The sequence below is a fragment of the Lynx rufus genome, unplaced genomic scaffold, assembly GCF_022079265.1.
Source record: "Lynx rufus isolate CCGP_SWC_20201006 ecotype Redwood Valley unplaced genomic scaffold, mLynRuf1.p SCAF_10, whole genome shotgun sequence".
Classification (NCBI taxonomy): Eukaryota; Metazoa; Chordata; class Mammalia; order Carnivora; family Felidae; genus Lynx; species Lynx rufus.
Window position 1 is genome coordinate 65,493,566 of NW_025814824.1, and position 21,769 is coordinate 65,515,334.

A 21,769-nucleotide genomic window follows, 5' to 3' on the forward strand; every position below is an offset into this window, starting at 1 on the left:
TATATACCTTATATCTAATTTTCCCAACAATCCTATGAAATACACATTCATTGTCCCCACTGTGCAGGGTAGGAAAAAAGGACTCAGGGATGTTAGGGGTGTTGTCCAGGTGCAAGCAGGAAATGGCTAAGCTGAATTTCACATCCAATGTTGTCTCTCTAACATCCAATGTTGAAGTCATTTAAAAGTATAAGTATATTTTCTTCTCTAAACACCTATTTTTTATTATAAATAACACTTTGACATTTGTATATTTTAATTCAAAACATGATGAAATTATAACCAAAGTAATCAAAACACTCAACCAGTTATTATTTCTGCTTATAAACTAATAAAAATTTCTTTCCATATGAATGAAAAAAAGAACTAGTATAAATTAAAAACCACTTTGGGAGCCTTATCTCCCAGTGCTCTTTTCTGACAACTGTGCTTTGTGGGTAACAGCCTCATTGGCTAGTCTTTGAACATGATTTTCACCTTCCTGCTTTCGTATCTTAGTTCATTTTCAACTGCAAGCCTCCTTCTCCCACTATTAAGGGCACAATCCAAAGAATATCTTCCTTGTAATAGGTTTTTAAATCATGTCAATCAAAGTTAGTCTTCCCTCTTTGGAATAGCCATACTACTTTAGCCGATAACACTTCTCCATTATTTATATCCCATGCACTGTATGGAAAGAACGTGAGCTTTGAACTTTTACAGGTGTGATTAAATATTCACCTCTAATCTAAATTATATCACTTTTTAAAGATCAGTGTTTCAGTTAACTATTGCTGTGTAACAAATCACTCCAAAATCCAGTGGCTTAAGACAATAAGCATTTCTGAATGCTTTTTTTTTTTTTAGAAAATGAGAACTTTTAAGATTTACTCTTAGCAACTGTCAAATATATAGTCAGTATTTTTAATTGCAGTTTTTAAATGTTTATTTTTGAGAGAGTGCAAGTGGGAGAGGGGCAGAGGGGGTGGGGGCAGAAGATCCAAAGTAGATCTGCACTGACAGCAGTGATCCCGCTTGAAATCATGAACCCTGAGGTCATGACCCAAGCCAAAGTCAGACGCTTAACCCACTGAGCCACCCAGCTACCCCCAGTATTATTAATTTAATTATAGTCTTATAATTAACTGATAGTCCTAGTTCTCTTAAATCTATAAGTAAGCTAGGTGGCTTATGGGCTAGCTGGGCTTATTTCTACATCTGCAATGAGACTTATATCAAGGGTGCAACTTTACTGATCTTGGCTGGGTTCCTTTCCATGTTTGGTAGTTGGCTGGCAATAAGATGATCTAGGATAACCTCTCAGGACAGCTGGTTCTTTCCACACAATTTCTCATCCTCCAGTAAGCTAGCTTCAGCTTTTTCCACATGGAGGTGAGAATGCCAAGAGAAAGTAAGTGGAAGATTTCTTAGAGCGGAGCTCAGAAATGACAGTCGATTCTACTGCATTCTATTGACCAAAACTAATCAAAAGGAAAGTTCACATTCAAGTCATGGGAAATAAACTCTACTTGATGGGAGGAGCTGCCAAAATCAGTGTAATGGGAATATCTACATTTCAGAGCTACTATAAAATAAGGTATATGAGTAAAAAGCACTTGGCAAATCCTTTGAATATATAAATTCAACACATGCTAAATTATGTGTTCCTTATACATCTTGGTCCCCACATCCTGCACATGGTAAGTCTACAAGAAGTACCAAATGAATGGATTATAGAAATCTATAATTTAGAAGACTTGAAAAAATATTTTAATAAAAGTTCAAAAGTTGAAAAAATATTTTAATAAAAATATGCAATTAAATAGACACATTATTGTCTCAAAATTATATTTAATTCAAGTTATGTAAAATACCTAGCAAAATAAAAACTGATCCTAAAAGCATGACAATTTTAACCATTTTTCTTTAAACTCTTGTTTCCTAATTCATATTTTTATGTCATATAAAAAGTGGGAATTTTAAAAGGAGGTATTTGATCATTTTCAATATATAATTTGTGCAGGACCATTATTTTTGGCAATAGATTTTCTTTTATGGGAGTGAAATAGAGTATATAAATTCTGCATCGCACGCTGGGAGAAAATCAGTATGGCTACACACTTCTCATGCTTCAAGGATTTTTACTATAATAGAAATCTACAGGAACATAACACCTTCGAACTTCACTGCCTCAATGTGTCTTAGATAGACATGGTGAGAATGCATTCCTGTGAGTTTTACTTGCTGAAATAAAGCACACATAGGGTTTAGTAGCCAAACAAATATGGTGACTTTACTTACGATTTTAGAAGCTACCTTTTCTTGTCAAAGAGCTTTGCAACAATAATCTGAAAAAAAAACCAAACAAACCAATATGTCAATTTTAGAAATGGGTAAATTAGAGAAAATTGAAATACCTGTGTTTATATATGTAGTAAAACTCAGAGCTGGAATATGAGTCCTACAAATGGATAAAATTTCTCTCATTCAATAAGAGAATAAAATCTTCTATCATAATGAAACCCATAATTTCCCTAATTTATCTCCTTTTATAGGTTCATATGTTTCTACAGAATCCTGAGGTGGTAATTCGGTGTTTCTAACATGTGATTGGCATCTCATCTTTTATACATGTCAAAGACAAGTTTTTATACCCATTAAAAAATACACAAGCTTGAATGTGCTACATATAATGTTTAAGATTTTTAAGTTAATGTTTCAAGATTAAGTAGTTCAAAAACTCAGACAACAATACTGAATAACATAAAAATCATATGCTCAGGACCTGGTTTTTTCGTACTTTCACATTATTCCATATTTGCTTTTGTTGTAGTTAGGGTTCTGTCTAAAATCCTTGGTATTTCTATTACCTTTGCTCCTTCTCAGAGGTAATCTGGTCTCACTAATTCAATGTTTATCATTTATAGTTAGGTTTTCTAATATTTCCATACTTGCACTTATCTCTAATAACATATAATTTAATTTTGCAGAATTTTAAGCTTGATATAAATGATATCCTATTACAGGTATTATTTTGCAAATTGCTTTGTTTTACTTAACATTATGTTTGTGAGCATCACCTGTATTAACGTATGTGTTGCTCTGGTTTGTTTATTTTGACTGTTATATGTTTATAGCATTCTATTTTGTGACTGTATCCCACAATGTATTGTTTCTCTTATTGATGGACATTTCAATTATTTCTAATTCTTTCCATTTTCAACCAGTGCTGTGCTGCTGTAAAATCTTGAACATTTCTCTTCGTATACACATGGAAGAAATTCTCTGCCAGATAAGAAGATGCTGAGTTGTAGGGAATATACACCTTCAACTTCACTAGACATTACCAATTTACAGCTCATTCACTGCATATGAGAGTTCCCTTTATCCACATTTTTTTCCTTAAAGTAAGTTACATGCTTTCTTGTTATAAAGTAACATACTGTGATCCCTTTCTCCTCTTTGACCTCAGGGTATACTTGGCTACGTAGCTGCCAGACACTTTCTTCATCAAGATCATGGATCATCATTACACAGTAGGGAAGAACTATATCCGTTCCTCCACCATGGTTTGCAGCAAGAGAGGTTTCTTTCATTCTGTGGGAGGAAGATATCAGGAATATTGAAAAGGGGCACCTCTCCCTGCTTCCATACGGAGGGAATGTGTGATTAAAGATTGACTATCTCCAAGTGAGTCCTCTGCAAATAAACATACAGATTTCACAGGACAAGACTCATGGAATTGTGTAGCCTGGGAATCACTAAACATCCTTACTCCTTCACCCCCAGATTCTCCTGGAAAGTTTTATATTAAAAAGCTCATTTTGTCTTTGGAATGAGGCACCTTTGGTATGCGTTGTGTGACCATCCAGGAGTCAGCAAATTTCCCCATCCTTCCTCCATCCCCCAGAAAGTGATAAACCTCTTTTGCCTAGTGCTCTCATTCTGATGTTCCAGGTAGCATCGAGTTTGCCTGATATTACAGCAAGACATTAACCTCTTCACTTCCTAACTGCCTCATTGATGATAGGAGAATCAGAGGGAGAGTTGGGAATCAGAGGGAAAGATTTTCTCAACACAGCCGGAATGTAGCAAATCCTGAAATGTAACTCAGTCCTGCTTCTTAGAAAAAATGTTTTTTCTACTATACCATTTTTCCAAAATGATTCCCTTCAGTTTCTCTAGTTTGTCCTCTGAGGTGGGTGTTTTTTGTGTCTTTTTTTTTTTTGTATTTTCTAGAGAAAATTGGGTTTTATGATATATTTCTAGAAATGATATATAAGCATGAACTTTAGACTCAATATTATATAGACCCTCTGCATACAGTATTCTGTCTCCTGTCAAGTCGTACAAGACACAGAATTTCAGAGCAAGAAGGGATCCTCAAAAAGATCCTCAAAAAACCCTATATATATATGCATGTATATATATATGTATATATGTATATGCATATATATATGTATACACACACGCGCACACACACACACATGTATATATTATATATATATACATATATATATACACATATATATTTTTTTTTAGTAGGCTTCACACCGAGCACAGAGCCCAACACAGGGCTTGAGCTCACAGGCCTGAGATCAAGACTTGAGCTGAGACCAAGAGTCAGATTCTTAACTGACTGAGCCACCCAGACATCTGGTAAAATTAAATATGGGAAGAGGGTGTCTGCTAGAAACATGCAGAGCCATAGTCATATTAATTTTTCCTTATTGTAACAGTAAAGAAAGAATAAAACTAAACCACAAAATCCTACCAAACAGAGATAACTATTAAAATATCATTGTCTGTCTCTCCAACTGAAGGAAGCATTAACAGGAGAATAGATAACTAAATTGGGTATTTACTTAACACCATAATAATTATCATAATCCTCTTGGGTTTGATTTCAGTCTAGGCATTTATTAAAATGTCTTGAGCAAATTATTTAATCTCCCCGAGCCTCAGTTTCCCCATCTGTAAATACAGGGAAATAGTTTTGAGGATTAGATGTAATACATTAGAAACTGAGAACAATATCTGCCAATTATCAGTGCTAGATAAAGCCTAACTCTTATTCTGTCTAAGTGAAAACGTAGATTGTGCTTCATTACGATAGGAAAGATTTTTTATATTTCATGTGTATTTTATTTGGCTGTATACACATAGTTTTACATAGAGTACTCTATATTTTTCAATGTGCTGTGTGTTTCTCCCTTTATTTTCTTAAAGTTTATTTATTTATTTTGAGCGAGAGAGCACAAGTGCAAGTGGGGGAGGGGGAAAAAGAGAAGGAGAAAGAGAATCCCAAGCAGGCTCAGTGCTGTCAGCACAGATCCCCATGTGGGGCTCAATCCCACAAACCTTGAGATCATGACCTGCGCTGAAATCAAGAGTCGTACACTTCACCAGCTGAGCCACCCAGGCACCCCTCTCTTTCCTTTTTTATAAAGCAAGCTATCAGATCAATCAAAAACTTGATTATGTTGACACAATTTTATCTTAGGAACTGGCATCCTGCTAAGCCACACCCAAAAAGTAATTATGTCGTGGGAAAGACAATCAGTTCAGTGGAAGCATTTATATTACACACCAAACCACAACTTCCTCTTGAGCAGTTAGATTTATATGTGCATTACAGATCAGAAAAAAGTGACAAGGTCTATAAAATATGGCTTATATTAATATGAAGAATATGTGTATAATACACAAACATATATTTAAATTAGGAGAAAATATGCCAGAATGTTATCATGTACTTTTCTACATTTTCTGAATTCCCAGTATGAATTATGGTACTTTTATAATAAGAAAATTCATAAAAGAAAAGTAAAGGGATGTCTTCTCCCCTCTGTTAATTGTTTATATCTGAAACATAATACTTTTTTAATGTTCATTTATTTGACAGAGAGAGTGAGCAGGAGCAGAGGAGTGGCAGAGAGAGAGGGAGAGAATCTCCAGCAGTTTCATGTGGGGCTTAGTCTCACCAGCTGTGAGATCATGACCTGAGCTGAAATCAAGAGTCAGACACTTAACTGACTGCGTCAACCCAGGCACCCCAATACATTTTTTAATGGAAGACAAAGACAAGTCTGCAGGTGTCCAAATTGATATACTACTTCAATACATGACTGACGGAATACTTTATGTCATGAGTTAGGCTGCCTCTTCATGGCTTTGACTGTGCTGCTGCAACTGCCTGTATCCCCTTTTCTCCTTTTGCCTCCAACATTCCAGTATCACCTTAAAGAAGAAAATTTAACCGTATCTCCAGGTACAACTTGTTTCTCCTCCTGATTTGAGATCTTATTAATTACCAAGAATTGACCTCTCCTATCTTTGTGACCCACTGTGGCTTGAACATAAATATATTTATCATGAAGCTGAAACCATTTTTTTTGCACTTTTCCAAGGAGATACCTGTACCTTGGGATTACAGACTGTAATTCATCTTTGTTTCCCCAGTATTTAACAGAATAGGTGCTCTGTGAATATTTGTTAAAGTAGAAAGGAGAAAGAGGGAGAGGGAATGAAGGATGGACTGTGTTAAATTGGAAATAGGCTATTGTAATGGACAATAGGGCTTCAGTCAAGAGAATTCTCTTTAAGAATGGCAGGAATTAGTCTGAAAGGAATCTGGCTGCTTTCAGTGTTAAGTTTTTACCTGTATCTATCCTAACCTAGCTATGATTGTGTATAGGGAGAATAAAAGGGGCTGTGTGTCAGTTGAAAGGTCTGTTTCACTAGACTCAGTAATGATTTGGGACTCCAACATCTCTGCTGTGGAATGCTTCATTTTACAACTGAACATAACATACTTCACCAGTGCAGAGGCATTAGCGTAGTGGCGGTAGTAATGCTGGCTTTTGCCACCATAGGCCACTGGACATGGTGCCATTAAAATAAAGACAAAACAGTTTTGGAGGCCAGAAGCTGGGAAATCTCCATCATGTTAGTGATCCTGGCTGTGACATCAGCAAATCTTAAGAGTAGCTGGTATTCAATAAATAGTGGTGATAGAGATGGCCTGATTCTAAGGCCACCAAGAGCTATCTCTTCTTAGGGCAGATCCATCTTCTTGGGGCAGCATCTCCATAGAATTGTTAAGGCTGGTGGTGGCTGTGGAATCCTGAATTAGTTAAAAGAATTTAATTAGAAGTTAACTTCTTGACCAATTTATTTATCATAGTCCTAAGTTTTTGCAGGTGCTGGACTCATAGGAATGAAATGAATTTTCTTTTCTTATGGAGCTATAATTTTAGGAGGAAGAAACAGAAAATAAATAGATGAGTAAATAAATAATGTAATTTCAGGTGTTTACACCCAGGATGCAAAAGAACGGAATCCAGGATGACTTCTAGGTTTTGGAGAACGATTATGCTGTTTACTGAAACACAGAGTGCTGGGGTTTCAGTGGGCAAAATCAATGTTTGATTTTGGATAAGTAAATTTTGAGACGTTGACTTGCATGGAAACATTGATTAACCAGTTGGATAAAGGATTAACCAGTTGGATCACAGCAATGAATCTCCACTGCAGAAAGCCTGAAATTAGGGCTAAGAACATTGGTAGTGCAGCCTGGAGCAGTAAGTAAAGGCTGACAGCCAGCGGCTCCCTGGACTGACTTGTCCTTATATCCCGTCTAGGGGTATTCCCACATATGTTCAAGGATGTTTGCTCTGAAAGGAAAGGAGCTGGAATTGTTTGAGGAGCACGTGGGAACTCGAAGGGAGCAAGATTTGAGTGCTAACTCTCATGTGATCTCATTGATACCTACAAATTAGTAAGGTATGGTGTGTTCTGGTAATAGATGCACATGCGAAGTGTTGCGTGTAATTATGTAACGAAGTGTCCCAGTGCGATTGTGTGTTTTCACTGTATGAGTAATTCACAACATTTATTACTGTCTCCAGGTTAGTGATGTTATATTAGTGGAGACAGTGTGGTATAATAGGAGAGTACTGGATTTGGAGCCAAAGTGAGGTAATTCTCCTTGAATGAAGAACATGTTGCCTCAGCTGCTGGATGTCCCCTATTGGCAGACAGTCTTCAGCTGTCACCACCTTCAGGGATTGCTTCCACTGCAGACAAGCATGTTTGCTAAGCTCACAACCGTTCCTGGGGTGGCCCACATCCAAAGTGGAGAGACTGTTTACAGACCACAGAGAGAGCTAGGCCTCAGCAGCCCCAACAGTTCTCATGCTGGATGTTTGAGTCTTCCCAGCCCAGGCATCAAATATGTGAGTAAAAGTTTTAAGGTGACCTCAGCCCCAGTGATCACCTAACTACCACTGCATGACCCCAAGTGAGGATTGACTAGCTAAGCCTAGTCAACCCTCAGATGAGCAAACTAAATGAGTGTCATTATTTTAAGCCACCATTTCAAGGTGGTTTGTTCACAGCTATGAATAACTGCAAGTATAATTGAATTATTTTACTTCTTTCTGCCTCAATCTCTCTATCTATGATATGGGAATCTTTTTATTAAAACTTCTGAATCCATCTCATGAGAATGTTGTGGAAATAACCTTAAATAGTGTATGTAAACTTGCTTTATAAGCTGTAAGATGCATTAGAGGTACAATTTATTATAATTATCACCATAAATCATCATTAACTGGGAAGAGAGTGTACAGAATACCAGAAGAGCATGGCTTCTGATTTCAAGGGGCAATGATATCAGCTTTCAGTTAATTATAATTTATCCTAAGCACATAAAGATTCGTGGTCTACATATTGGGAAAAATTAAATGTAAATAGAAGGGTCTTAAATGGGAAGGCGAATGGAAGTCAAGAAGTAGGTTTAAAAACAGTAATGTAACATTCACTTTTCTTTATCTAGCTCTTCCATATATCTCAGATCAGAACAGTATTTTCAAGTATACTTATAGAGGGTACAATTTTGTCCTGTCCAGCTTCAAACATAGAAACTTGGCACTTAACAATTTGCTCTTTTGCACTCACTTAACATTGCCCCTATCCTGTCTTTGTTCTCTTCCCCTATATACTTCAAATGCCTGTATCTCCAACTTGGTATAAATGTATGTAAAGAAACATTCCAGAGATTTTTCATAGAGTAACAATCATAGGAGTTACATAACACATGCTTATAAAATAAATATAAAATCTAAACAGTGCAAATGTGATTTGAAAGATAATAAAGGATCGATGATTACTTACTACCAAGCTTTTTAAAAATTTCATGGAAGGGGCGCCTGGGTGGCGCAGTCGGTTAAGCGTCCGACTTCAGCCAGGTCACGATCTCGCGGTCCGTGAGTTCGAGCCCCATGTCAGGCTCTGGGCTGATGGCTCAGAGCCTGGAGCCTGTTTCAGATTCTGTGTCTCCCTCTCTCTCTGCCCCCCCCCCCCGTTCATGCTCTGTCTCTCTCTGTCCCAAAAATAAATAAATGTTGAAGAAAAAAAAAAATTTCATTGAAAATTGGGAATTCAACTACCAATGTGACCAGATTTTTAAAAAATTTTATTGATTTTCTAGATTCCAAGATTTTCCCCAAATCTTCATTAATGCAGCCTGCCAATTATTCCAGTTCCTGCTCCTTCCTTGGCTTTCTGGGCACCTCTGGGATTGCACTTCCTGAGCCCCTTATGGTAACAGTTGTGGTAAATTGTGAGTGTAAATTATTTTACTTTGGGTGGAACATTTTATTTTATTTTTTATTTTTAAATTTTGTTTATTTTGAGACACACACACACACACACGAGTTGGGGAGGGGCAGAGAGAGAGAGAGAACCCCAATCCCAAGCAGGATTCGTGCTGTCAGCTCGGAGTCCGATGCGGGGTTCAATCCCACAAACCATGAGACCATGACCTGAGCCAGAATCAAGAGTCAGACACCCAACTGACTGAGCCACCCAGGTGCCCAAGTTGGGTGGGGCAATTTAATTCTGGTTTTAGACCATCCCAGAGCTCATGTTCCCTCTGGAAGAGATCCCTCTTCCCCCTGCTGACCTACAGTGGATCTATAACATGAGCAAGAAATAAACAGTCGTTGCTTTTTAAACCTTTGATTTTTTTTGTTTTTGTTCTGTTTTCTTTTCCCATAACATAACTTCCTGATACAATCTTACTGATAGAGCCCCTAATACTTAGTGACCAGAACTGATTGATGGGCTTGGCAAAGCTTGAGGACAGCTGAATCACAGCTCAAGTACAATTTCTCTCCTTTCCAGTTCTTTGTCAGTGGAATATAAATCGGTTTAGTAATTCAGCACTTAATTTGAGATGCCAACTTGTTACCACAGTGAGCACAAGCCAGCACTTCTAATCATATGTACTCTTTAGGCTTTCCAAATTCTATGTTAAACGTTGCTAAAATAAGCTAGCTATAGTGTCTCAAATTATATCTGGAGTTTCCTGAGGTGGGTTCCACAGAGAATACAGTGAGACTAGAGATTGGTATGCAGAAAGTTAATGCGAGAGTGCTGTCCAGAACAACACCTGTGACCAAGTGCAGAAAACAGAAGTGGCCCCAGGGAGATGCCGAACTACGATGCAATCACGAGGCCTCAGCTGACTGTATGGACAGCTATTTAGATGGCCCTTTCTATTTGCCCTAGTTGAAGCAAAGGAGCTTTTGTGTCCATGCACCAACCATTCACTGGCGGTAACTGATCACAGAGAGGTGTCATTTCAGCTGGGCAGCTGGCTTCAGAGGAGAGCAAACTGGGAAGGGGCTCAGTTGTGAGCTATCAGCGGCCACCACTCCTGGCAGCCGAAGGAACTTCTGCCTCTGTCCTGAAGGGGAGTCTGTGGTGCGACCCAGCATCTAGTACAAGAGTAATAGAAATTCCTAATAAGATCACTGGAGCCTGTACTAGGTTATCTCCTATGGAAACTGCTACCTCTTAGTTTTTGTCCACAATGATCTGTGCACTTAAACTGTTGTTTCCCAACTCCAACTGTCAGAAGCATATTTACCCTTAAGGATTCAGCTCAGACACCATCTAGGAAAACCCTACCAGGAAATACCTCTTGATGTTGTTTTCAGCTATGATTGTTTTTCCTCTTTTGGACTCTCTTGACACTCTACGCCAGTCCTGTGTTATCAGTTTGCTTTGAATGGGGAAAAGGTCCTCTAAGTGAATGACTATGAAGCTGCTCATCAAATCTGAGGCGTAGAGAATTGAAGATGGAAGATGGTAGGGTTGGGGGGGATAACATGAGAAATTCAGATAGGACATTCTAGTGCCATTTGTTTCTCTGGGGTCCCACACAGATGACACTAAGCCTGGGAGACCCAGAGTATCTGCTGTTCCATGTTATGTCCTGTAAGCTAGGTTCTTCTCTCTTTCTCCATATTCTGTGGACTTTCCTTATTATTATCCTAAAGCTTCAGTAGAAGATTGTTTACATGTCCCATTCTTGACTTGTCCTTGTTTCAGAGACTTAGAGGGAGAGCTTGGCCTTGTTTCAGAGACTTAGAGGGAGAACACGTAGTTTCCAGGCCTTCTGCCCCCATTCCCACCCCTGACTCCATCCCATGATGGTTGTGGTGTTAAATATTGAAAATTTTGCTTAGGGTGAGGGAAATGTCAGAGAATAAGAATCTGTCAGGTCTAACTGTTCTTTTCTAAGTAGAACTCCTCCCTAGAGAGTCAACCTCTGCTTATCTGTTTTAATTTTTATTTTGCAGGGAAGTAATTTCTCTATACTTTAAATTAACATTATTCATATGCATGTTTTATTTCTTCATTAGACCTTAATTTACTTGAGATAAACAGTAAATTTGGGGAAATCACTAGAAGACTTAATTTTCCCATTGGCAAAATGAGTGGCTATAATTCTTCAAGGGCTCTTCTATCTGCAGAAGTTACTAATTTTATGTGAGTCAGCCTAAAATGATAGGATGTCACAATTCTAGAAAGGTTGAGAATACCTTATCTCTGGTTTCCATATTAGTTTGCTGGCAGATATGCTGCCTACATTTTTTTGTTACTGTCAAGCGAAATAACTGCTCTGGAACAGAGGGCGAGAATAACACAAAGAAAGTAAAACAAAGAAATTGCACAACAGCCATATCATCAGGAACTCAGGGGCAATTTGACTTAAAGCAGCTTGAAATTTTAAAGGAAAAACAGAAAATGCAATCTGTTTTCTCTTTTGCTTCCTGTTTCTTCTTTAAATAAGCACAGTCTATCTCCCCAAAGATTTTCCCCTAAAAAGAAAACACATTGCACAGCTTGTCCTATAATTTAAATCACAATTAAGCTTCCAGTTAGAATGTATCATCATAAATCTGCTATAAATCCCCCAGTGTTCCCTTAAATTCCCTTACCCTTAAACAGCATGACCCCAGGTTTATTTTCCCTAGACATAAAAAGTTGAATTATAGCTTATTTATGAGTTTCATGAATAAGACTAATTTGATTGCCATTTGTAGAGAAATTCTCACCAGGTTATTACACTCCTAGATCCCATTAACTAATAAAAAATATACAAAATAAAAATGACTTCAAATTAGCTCAAGCAAGATTGCTGGCAACATTTCTTTATATAAAAAGAAGATGCCACTGACCATCACTATGAAGAATATTTCCTCCTGTTGCCCCTGCTCAGCACTTTGACCTATGTTAAATACAACCTACTTTTTATATACATTTACAAATCTGCCTTTTAGCCTGTCATTTATTCTTGGTGGGATATTGCTCCTTCACTGAGAATCTACTCCCTGTGAACAGTGGTTAAAGTTGTTCAGATTTTATGTTTTGACCTAAACCTGGGTACCCACTATAAATCCAGACTTGACTTGAGAATGTCCAGCATCTGGTAAAATAGGTCAGCTGAGGTTTCAATGACTTGAGGGCTTCAGTAATCACAGAGAAAGGAAAATGACCGGAGGCATTAAGACTGCTAGCTACTTCTAGGGCAGTATAAGATTATTGCAAAAAGTCATGCTTTGTAATCAATAAAATAACAACTGATAGCCACTACAGTATAAGCTCCATAAGGCAGAAATTTTTTGTTGTACTGTTCACTGACATTGTAAGCACTCAAGCATTTGTTGAATAAATGGATGGACTTTAGTCCTGGCTTTTTTCTATGATCAAAGTCTAGTTCTGTGATCCTGCTTCTTCATCTATAAAATGGAGATAAAAATAAAAGAATTGTTGAGTTACATAAAGTAACTTTGGAGAAGTGTTGGGAACTTGTGCAGCACAAGTATAAATACATCAATATTTTAAACAATAAAATTTTTAATAACTTAATAAGATGACTCAAGCTAAGTCTGAAATAAGATTATTTTAAATCCCTTGAAGGACAATGATGGGCAAAACTGTTGTTTGAAACTTGCAAGCACTGTTTTTTCCCCTAAAATGTGAAGGATTAGTTAAACTTTTAGGCCTGAAAAGCCTCTGTTTTTGGAGAATCCTCTGAATGGATATTCAAGTTTATACAAATGTAGAACAATGACTCTCTGCTGAAATAGAAAGATTTTAGATATACAGCATAAAGAAAATAAACAGCATGCTTAATATTGTAACATTTTTATTAATTTAGGCAGAATCTGTCTTAAAAACATGTTTCCCTACTATGTATCGATCTCAATTATTCTGTCTGTACATTATTGCTTGTCCTTATAGAAGTCGATAAGCATTTTGTTTTTCCAAGCAGTGACCCATAGAGATTGGGAGAGGAGACCTAGAAATGGCAGAAAAGAGTGGAAGACATGATTTTCATTGCCATAGGAACACATTGTCACAAAGGACATAAAGAGAATTTAATTTGGATTGCTGAAGCCCCACATGAATATCCCACAAATGCTGTATTTTGAAGTAAAACAACAACAACAACAACCTCAAACTCTTAGAAATGTATTAATGTTACATTATCCTGGCCTGAAGTCCCTTGGGAAGCAAAGGGCAAGACCCCACCCTTATGGATGGGAGTGGGATTTGGGGAGAATGGAGTATTCAGAGAATGGAGACTGAAAGGGAAAAGCCAGAGGGCTGTGGATTCTCTATCTGCCACCCACCCAGAGTGGGGAGGAGGTAGAATGGAAGTCAATGTTTAGAGATAGGGTCAGAATGGGAAAGGGAGGAGAGTGATCAAGGTAATTCCTGAGGTTCTGTGCATGTTAATGTTTGATGGAGTATACAGGTAACTCTAGGAATTTTTAAAAGGGCAAAAGTACAACAAAACAACAACCAATGTTCATTTGAAAAATCTAGAAAACAGAATGAGTATTCTCTGGTTTAGAAAGAATGACCACCTTTATAATCTTTATATGTCCTTGTAGCTGTTCAACAGTTCAGTAAATATTTATGGAGCACAACTGTGTCAACAACTGGGCTGGATGCTAAGTTTACAGACTAATAAGGCAAGACCACTGATATCAAGGTGCTCACAGTGGGGAGAAACAGCATATAAATGATTAAATACAATAACATGTTAACAGGAGTCTGTGTGTGTAATAAAGGAGCACAAAGGAGGAGGAGTAATTATACTGGGCAACAACCAGGAGGTGGTGATATTTGAATCATATTCTTTCAGTCTGAAACTGCAGCTGTTCCTCTGCATAATAGATGCCTGTTTTTACTTTACAGGTCAAAAAAGTAGGATGGGGAAACTATATGGTACTGACAGCCCTCTGAAGCGAAACACTGGAATGTGTATTCCATGGCAGATTACTCAGTTTATCACAGTGGTCACTGATGGTATTACACAAATAGAACACTGCTAGCTGGCATAAAAAAAAATTGCTTCAATGTTATATCAGTGAGAAATAATCACTACCATTAATTTGCTGAACTTTAAAATATTGAATAATTTGTGGAATATATTAAATATTGCAATATTCTGCATTTTCAAGTCTTTTTTGAAAACTGTTCCTTCCCTTTACCTTAATCAGAAAGCAGCAAATGAACCCTCTAAACTTATTCATATACAACCAATATTTATTGTCTACCATGTGCTAAGCATTGAGGTATGTCACAAAGATATGTCACAATAGGAATAAAGGTCAGAAGAAAAATCTGAATGAAGGATTAAGAGATTAAATAGGGTGCAAGTAATTCCTCCAGAAATGGATCAGATCTGGGGACTGAAATAGAAATAGAAATGCACATGGGGTGAGATGTAGAGAGGATGGGTATTTCAAGTTCAGCATGTGCAAAGACACAGAGATGGAGAACATCAACATTTCAGAAATGACACAAAGTTTTTTAAAATGGCACATACAGGGACACCTGGGTAGCTCAGTCGGTTAAGCTTCTGACTCTTGATTTTGACTCAGGTGAGGTGTCTCCTGGTTGGTGAAATCAAGCCTCACAGTGGGCTCTGCGCTGACAGCAAAGAGCCTGTTTGGGAGTCTCTCTTCCTGTCTCTCTGTCCCTCTCCCATTCGTGCTGTCTCTCAAAATAAGTAAAGAAACTTAAAAAATAAAATGGCACATACAATGCTCCATTATCTGAGGCTTCTGTGATCTCCTACACTAAATCTTGATACTTCTAGCATCAAACATTATGTCTCTTCTATGCCCTTGACTGTGCAGTCTACTTTATTTATAATGCATTCTACTCTTTTTCTCTGGTTATGTCTTTATACAGGTCATCTCTACTCAACTATGGACTCCTTAGGGACAGACTCACATCTTATTCATCTTTGTATCCCAACACTTAACATACTTCTTGGCATAAGGTAGGCATTCTATAAATGCCTTTTGAATTCATTCATTCATCCATCCATTAACAAAGTTATCACATTATCTTTTGTCATTGGTTGGTGCTTGGTTTACAGGAAGGAACACACAAAAAAAGACAAGGTGATCTAAGGAAGAAACAGGAGACTGGGAAAGTAGGTTGAGAATAAATTATGGAAAGCCTGGCATGCCACCTTAAAGAGATTAGAATTAATTCTGTAGGCAATTTTCACCAAGGGTTTACACAGAATCAAGAGATATCATATTTCTGATAGAGCAACATAAGTATTTTGTAGAACTTTAGAGAGGGCAGAGACTGGCACTAATAAGTACTACAGAGGTAGGAATTTAAGTCAGAATTCAAAGAATAAGAAATACTTGTGACTCTAGAGAATTGAAAAACGATGTAGATGACTACAGAGAAAATGTTAATTACAGAAGAGGCAGAATTTGTGAAATAAAAATCTAAGGGTGAAGATGTGTTTGGATCTCATAAGAAATAATAGTAATAAAAGGGAACCAATTGGAAGAAGATAAAGCAGATGTGTATGGATTTGAAATAAAACGTAAGATACCATCATGACATAGAGAACAATGAATAAAATGAGAATTGTATTTGAGACAAAGGAGCCAGTAATTATCTCTATAAAGGAAGGGGTGTGGCAGAACAGAAGAGGTAAGCTGAGTAGCTTTGGCCATAAACCATGGAAGTGATAAAAGCCTGGAGAGCTGAAAAACTAAAATTACAAATACGAAATAAGAAGGGGTGCCAAGGTGACTCAGTCAGTTAAGCGTCCATCTCTCTCTCTCTCTCTCTCTCTCTCTTTTTTTTTTTTAACTTATTTTTATTTTTTGAGAGAGAGAGGGCGCAAATGAGCCAGGGACAGAGAGAGGCAGAGGCTGAGAGAGAGAAGCAGGGGTCACCCGAAGTGGGTGAGCTCACCCGATGCGAGACTCATTATGACCTGAGCTGAAGTCAGGTGCTTAACCAACTGAGCCATCCAGGCTCCAGTATCATATCCAACTCTTGATTTCAGCTCAGGTCATGATCTCAAGATTTGTGAGATTGAGCCCCGTGCTGTCAGTGAGGAGCCTGCTTGGGATTCTCTCTCTCTCCTCTCTCTCTCTTAAAATAAACAAACTTAAAAATATACATATATGAAATAAGAAGATATTGCATTTTATGAATATTGTGTGAAAATATTTTCTTAAAGAGCTGGTTGGCACGAGACTTCTCTGTTTTCTTAGGAAAAGCTACTTTCTATATGGAATGTAAGAATGTGAAAGCAAGGCTTGAAGGAGCAAAACAAAGATCTGACTTACGTTTTCAAAAATGAGACCTCCTCTAATATGGTTGAACTTCCCTTTATAAACTAATACTGGATAAAATGTAATTATTGTTATATAAGCCATATGCCAAACTCAATAGCAAAAAAACAAAAAAATATAGGGAACTCACAGTGCCAGAAATAAACTGAAAAACAGAAGAGCAGAAACTGATGCCATGGCAGCCCTCCCAACATTTTATCCTTAGTTATACGGCCCAGGAGCCAGCTGCCGGGTTCCAGTGCACAAGCACAAGGCCTTGAGCCTCAGTGAGGCAGAGAAGCAGGAAAATCCTGGAGCCTTAAACAACTGCCAGTCACTGGGACTGGAAAAATTCCACCTCCTAGTCTGGAAGAAGCAAAGAAGTTTGTTCTTTGCTTGGGGCTTTGAATAGGGGTTAAAAACAAAAGGTACCTGTGAGAAATAAAACACCTCGGCCTGCAAGATATAAATTTACAGTATCTGCATAATTCAGGAACTACAAACTGAGAAATAATCATTTACAAATGCCCCAGGATATTTAAGAGCCAAAGAACTCTGGCAGAAACAAATACATAACTGTTCTGAAGGGACTCTTTCACAACTCAGGGCATAAGAGACTTCCATAAAACAAAACAACCCCATCCCAGAACAGCACCACGGGAGGATATAAATCACTATGAGTAAAACTCAGCAAATGTTGTAAACAGTAGAGTTAGGAACTCAAAAGCTGGAAATAATAGAAGTACCTGAAAGAGAAGATAAAGACACTTGATTAAAGAGGCCAACTAATGGAAATCATGATGAAAGAATATAGGCAGATTTCACAAAGAACCAAACAGAACATGTAGTACTAAAAACAATATTGTCACTGAAATGAAAATGAATGGGTCTAACCAGATCCCATAGGTGAATCAATATAGTCACCTCTTTTTCTGTTCCTTATTTTAAATTATGCTCAGCCATATTTCTTGTCATATAGGCTATATGTGGTGTATTCAAAATGTGCTGCTATGCAGTACAATTTTACAATATGAACTTCCCATCATTATCAGTTCATGCCCTTGAACCCCAGTTTATCTCTCAACAAAATGAATCAACCTTTCCTTACATCTGCAGTCAAGGTAAAGTCCTTTTATTTTTTTCTTCTGTCCTAAATTGCAGGGAGAGAGGATTCATCAACGTCCCAAGAAGAGCTACTTTAGGACTCTAAAATTAGAAATGTGCATCCAGGGAAAGAGGGTCCTTCCCAGTGCTCTGGAAGAAAAGACCAAATCTTTTTCCTAGGTCCCTCTTATGGCTTGATCAGTGCCCCTGTTGGTACTGCTGCCTCGTACATAAGGACTAAAACTCTACCAGCCTGCCCATCTTGAAGCTTTCAAAAGATTTTGATCCATGATAATGAAACAACAGTGCTCTATTTTTACTACATTTACTCTACAGCCTATCTTTACTTCCAGACTTTCCCTTTCCAAATTAGGGGAGTGTTAGTGGCTTTGTGCCTTGGTCTTCTTCACTTCCCTGTGATCTTAGGAGGCAGTTGTAAGTAAGCCATTAGTTATTTCGTCATCATTCCATACGAACAGAAATTCCTTACTGTTCCTGGCCTGCTGGAAAACTAAAACAGATACATATCTCTCCCTTTATAAGCAATTTTCATTTAAGTAAATACTTTCAGTGGGAGTAGGTATGTATAGTCTTATAACTACTCATAAGTGCTCATCCAGAAGTGCATTTGCATATGTTTTCATCCATTTGACTTAAATATATGTGAATTATTAATCTATTAAATAAGTGCAAAGGCTAATTGTGTCCATTTTCACCCCAAAGAAATGTTTATTTCACAACTTGGTAAAACCCATTTTAGGGTTTGTTGGCAAATTAAAAGTCTTTACTCACAAAGTGATGGAGACATAGTTGAAAATAAATGTATATTAAAATTGAATACACCATTTGTAACCAGGATGGAGCCAGACAGTAGAATGCTAAGCGAAGTAAGTCAGAGAGAGACATACCGTATGATTACACTCACGTGGAATTTAAGAAACAAACGAGCAAAGAGAGAGAAAGAGACAAACCAAGAAACAGACTCTCAACTAGAGAACAAACTGATGGTTACCAGAAGGGAAGTGGGTGGGGGGAATGGGTGAGATAGGTGATCGGGATTAAGGAGTGCACTTGTAATGAGCACCGAATGATGTATAGATGTGATGAATCACTATATTGAATACCTGAAACTAATATAACACTCTATATGTTAACTATACTGGAATTAAAAACTTAAAAAAAAATTGAATAGAACCAACATATGTGAGCTGTAGAATGTAGGGAATGCAGAAACCAAGGCAGAGAGATAAATGCTTAACTAAAAAGATGTTAGGCCAGTAACCACTGACATTACAGAAGGGGGTGGGATATGACAATACATAGTTCTTAAGTAAACAAAACTAACCCCCCCCAAAAAAAACACTTATTTTATCCTCTTAGGAAGAGAATGAATTTCAAAACATAGGCCCATTATTGGCGGTTCTTGATAGTTCTGCTGGTGTCCAATGCTGCAAAGCCATTCCTGGGTGAAGAAATTTTAAACATGGCTTAAAATAGCATACCAGCTACACCATCTTTTTATACCTCACATAGGGACAGCACGACAGTGCAATCTGCCGCTGTCCCTCCTTAGTAGTATCAGAATGCTCAACTGTGAGTAAACTGGTCAGTTTTGCTTGTTGATAACAGCACACACTGATAAATACAGAATCCTATTAATGGTACTGGATTCTGAACACGAAGAGGAATAGTATATAACCATTTAACAATACGCGATATGAAGCTACACTGCTTGGGAGCAAATCCCAGCTTCTCCACTTATTACTTGGAGTAAGTTGCTTGACCTGTGTTCGCTCACCTGTGAAATGAAAACAATGTCACGGGTTTCACAGAGTTGCGACAGGATTTGAAAGCCCTTGGAACCCAGCCTGGCATAAATATTAACAATCCGGTTTCCAAAGAAATTCTGTGAAATGTTAGTTCTGCCACTGCTTTAACGGAAGCGCAGGGAAGGAAACACCTATCTGCCCACCACCTGCCAGCCCCACACAATTTCCTATGGGATCAGCACAGCTCTCGACAGCGAGTACTAACGTCCCGCCCCGACGCGAAATTTGAGATGAAAAAGCCCGCCAGAGACCGGAGCCGCGAGGGGCGGAGCCAGAACGCCACCCCCCCCCCCGCAACAGTGCCCCGAAGTTCCGCGCCTTCCAGCACCGACAAAGCACAGCTTCTATTTTTGACAAATCTGAGCCAAATCGGATAAATTCTGAGTCTTCTGAAATACACTGGTAACACTACTTAGAAGCCTTCCCGCCTCCCTGCCTTCAGGACTCTGAGAAAGCTGCCGTCCGCACCAGCTAGTTTCTTCCCCCCCCCCCCGCAATACCCGCGAGACTCTGGACGGGGCGGGGCCACCGGGACAGCCCGAGGCCAGATGGGACCTGAAGTGGGGTGGGGTTGGAGAAACGCAAGGCCCTTGGCTGCAGTATGGGGCTGCCCGTGGGGTGCCGGACGCCGAGCTCAGCAAATGCCGCTTTCTCCTTTAGTCTTCAGGTCCCAGCGCTTGCATCCCTGGAGTTACCATTGTCATGACGCTCTTTCCTATCCCTCTGTCACTTTGATTGTTCGATGGGAGGGAAAATTAGAACCTCTAAGTTAGGCATCTCGTAGGCACCTGGCAATGAAATCGGCAGTGGAGGTGGGGTCCTTTGCTCGCGCCGAAATTCAAAGGCATAAATATTTCCGGCCAGGGTGTAGATCGCGGAGCGGGTGTCTTAGCCACTATGTTGCAATTCGCTTAGTAGCGCCCAAGGCCAGGCAAGGGTGAACCCACTCTCTGTTCTTGTGACCAGGAGTAGCTTCTGGGGAGCCTCAAGCCCGGAGGGCCTGGCGCAGTGGTGAGGCAGGTGGGTGAGCGGGGCCGGTTGGGCCTAGTCAGGCATTCCTGGCTGGAGAGGAGGATAGGGTTTTGTGTGTGTGTGTGTGTGTGTGTGCGTGGAAGGAGGGATTAGCAAGACTGGACCTCAAACTAAAATTAGTCCTAAAGGGTTCCTGGAAGAATGTCTACTTTCTCTCCAGCCTTGGAGTGGTGCAAACAATTGTTGATAGAAAGTCCTGGTGGGGCGAGGGAACAGGCTGAGTGAAAACAGAATCTCGAGAATATATGGGATTCATCTATTTAAGTAAATGTTGACTGACTCCCCGCGCCCTCGAGTCAGGCACTATTAGGGCCTACAGCGGTGGAACATGCCAAGATTTTACAGAAACTTTCATTATGATAGTTTGGGTAGACAAATACAAAAATACTGTTTAGCGTCATCTTTTTAATTTCTTAAATGTTTATTTTTGAGAGAAACAGAGTGCGAGTTGAGGAGGGGCAGAGCGAGAGGGAGACAGAATCCAAGCAGGCTCCAGGCTCTGAGCTGTCAGCACAGAGCCCCATGGGGGGCTGGAGCCCACGAACCTGAGATCAAGAGGCTTCACCGACTGAGCTACCCAGGCACCCCAGTTTAGCGTCATCTTTAAGTACAGTGAAGGAAAAGGCAGAGGGGATGGGGACAGGTGCGTTTTTATATAGAGAAGTCAGGACCTCAGTATGGTGACATTTAAGCAAAGTCGTGAGTGTGGTAAAGGAGAGTGAGTCATGTCTGTACCAGGGAGAAGGACATTGGGGGCAGAGGGAGTGGGATATGAAATAATCGGTAGTTTCTGTTGAGAGTATGATAAAGATGGAAGGGAAGGCTGGAAAATTAAGTCGTTGACTTCCAGGTTGAATTAAT

General features: G+C 38.9%; 1 protein-coding gene across 10 annotated transcripts in view; it reads left to right on the top strand.

Annotated features, from left to right (window-relative positions):
• The first annotated feature begins 20,800 nt into the window (after nucleotides 1-20,800).
• SMC2 (structural maintenance of chromosomes 2) overlaps nucleotides 20,801-21,769 on the top strand; it is a 67,740-nt gene continuing 66,771 nt past the window's right edge. For 6 of the 10 annotated variants that reach the window (XM_047067229.1, XM_047067241.1, XM_047067206.1 and 3 more), the window contains exon 1: nucleotides 20,801-20,896. The gene's annotated coding sequence lies outside the window, so the exon portion shown is untranslated. The remainder of the gene's footprint in view (nucleotides 20,897-21,769) is intronic. The other 4 variants (XM_047067277.1, XM_047067249.1, XM_047067265.1 and 1 more) reach the window with 1 other exon arrangement.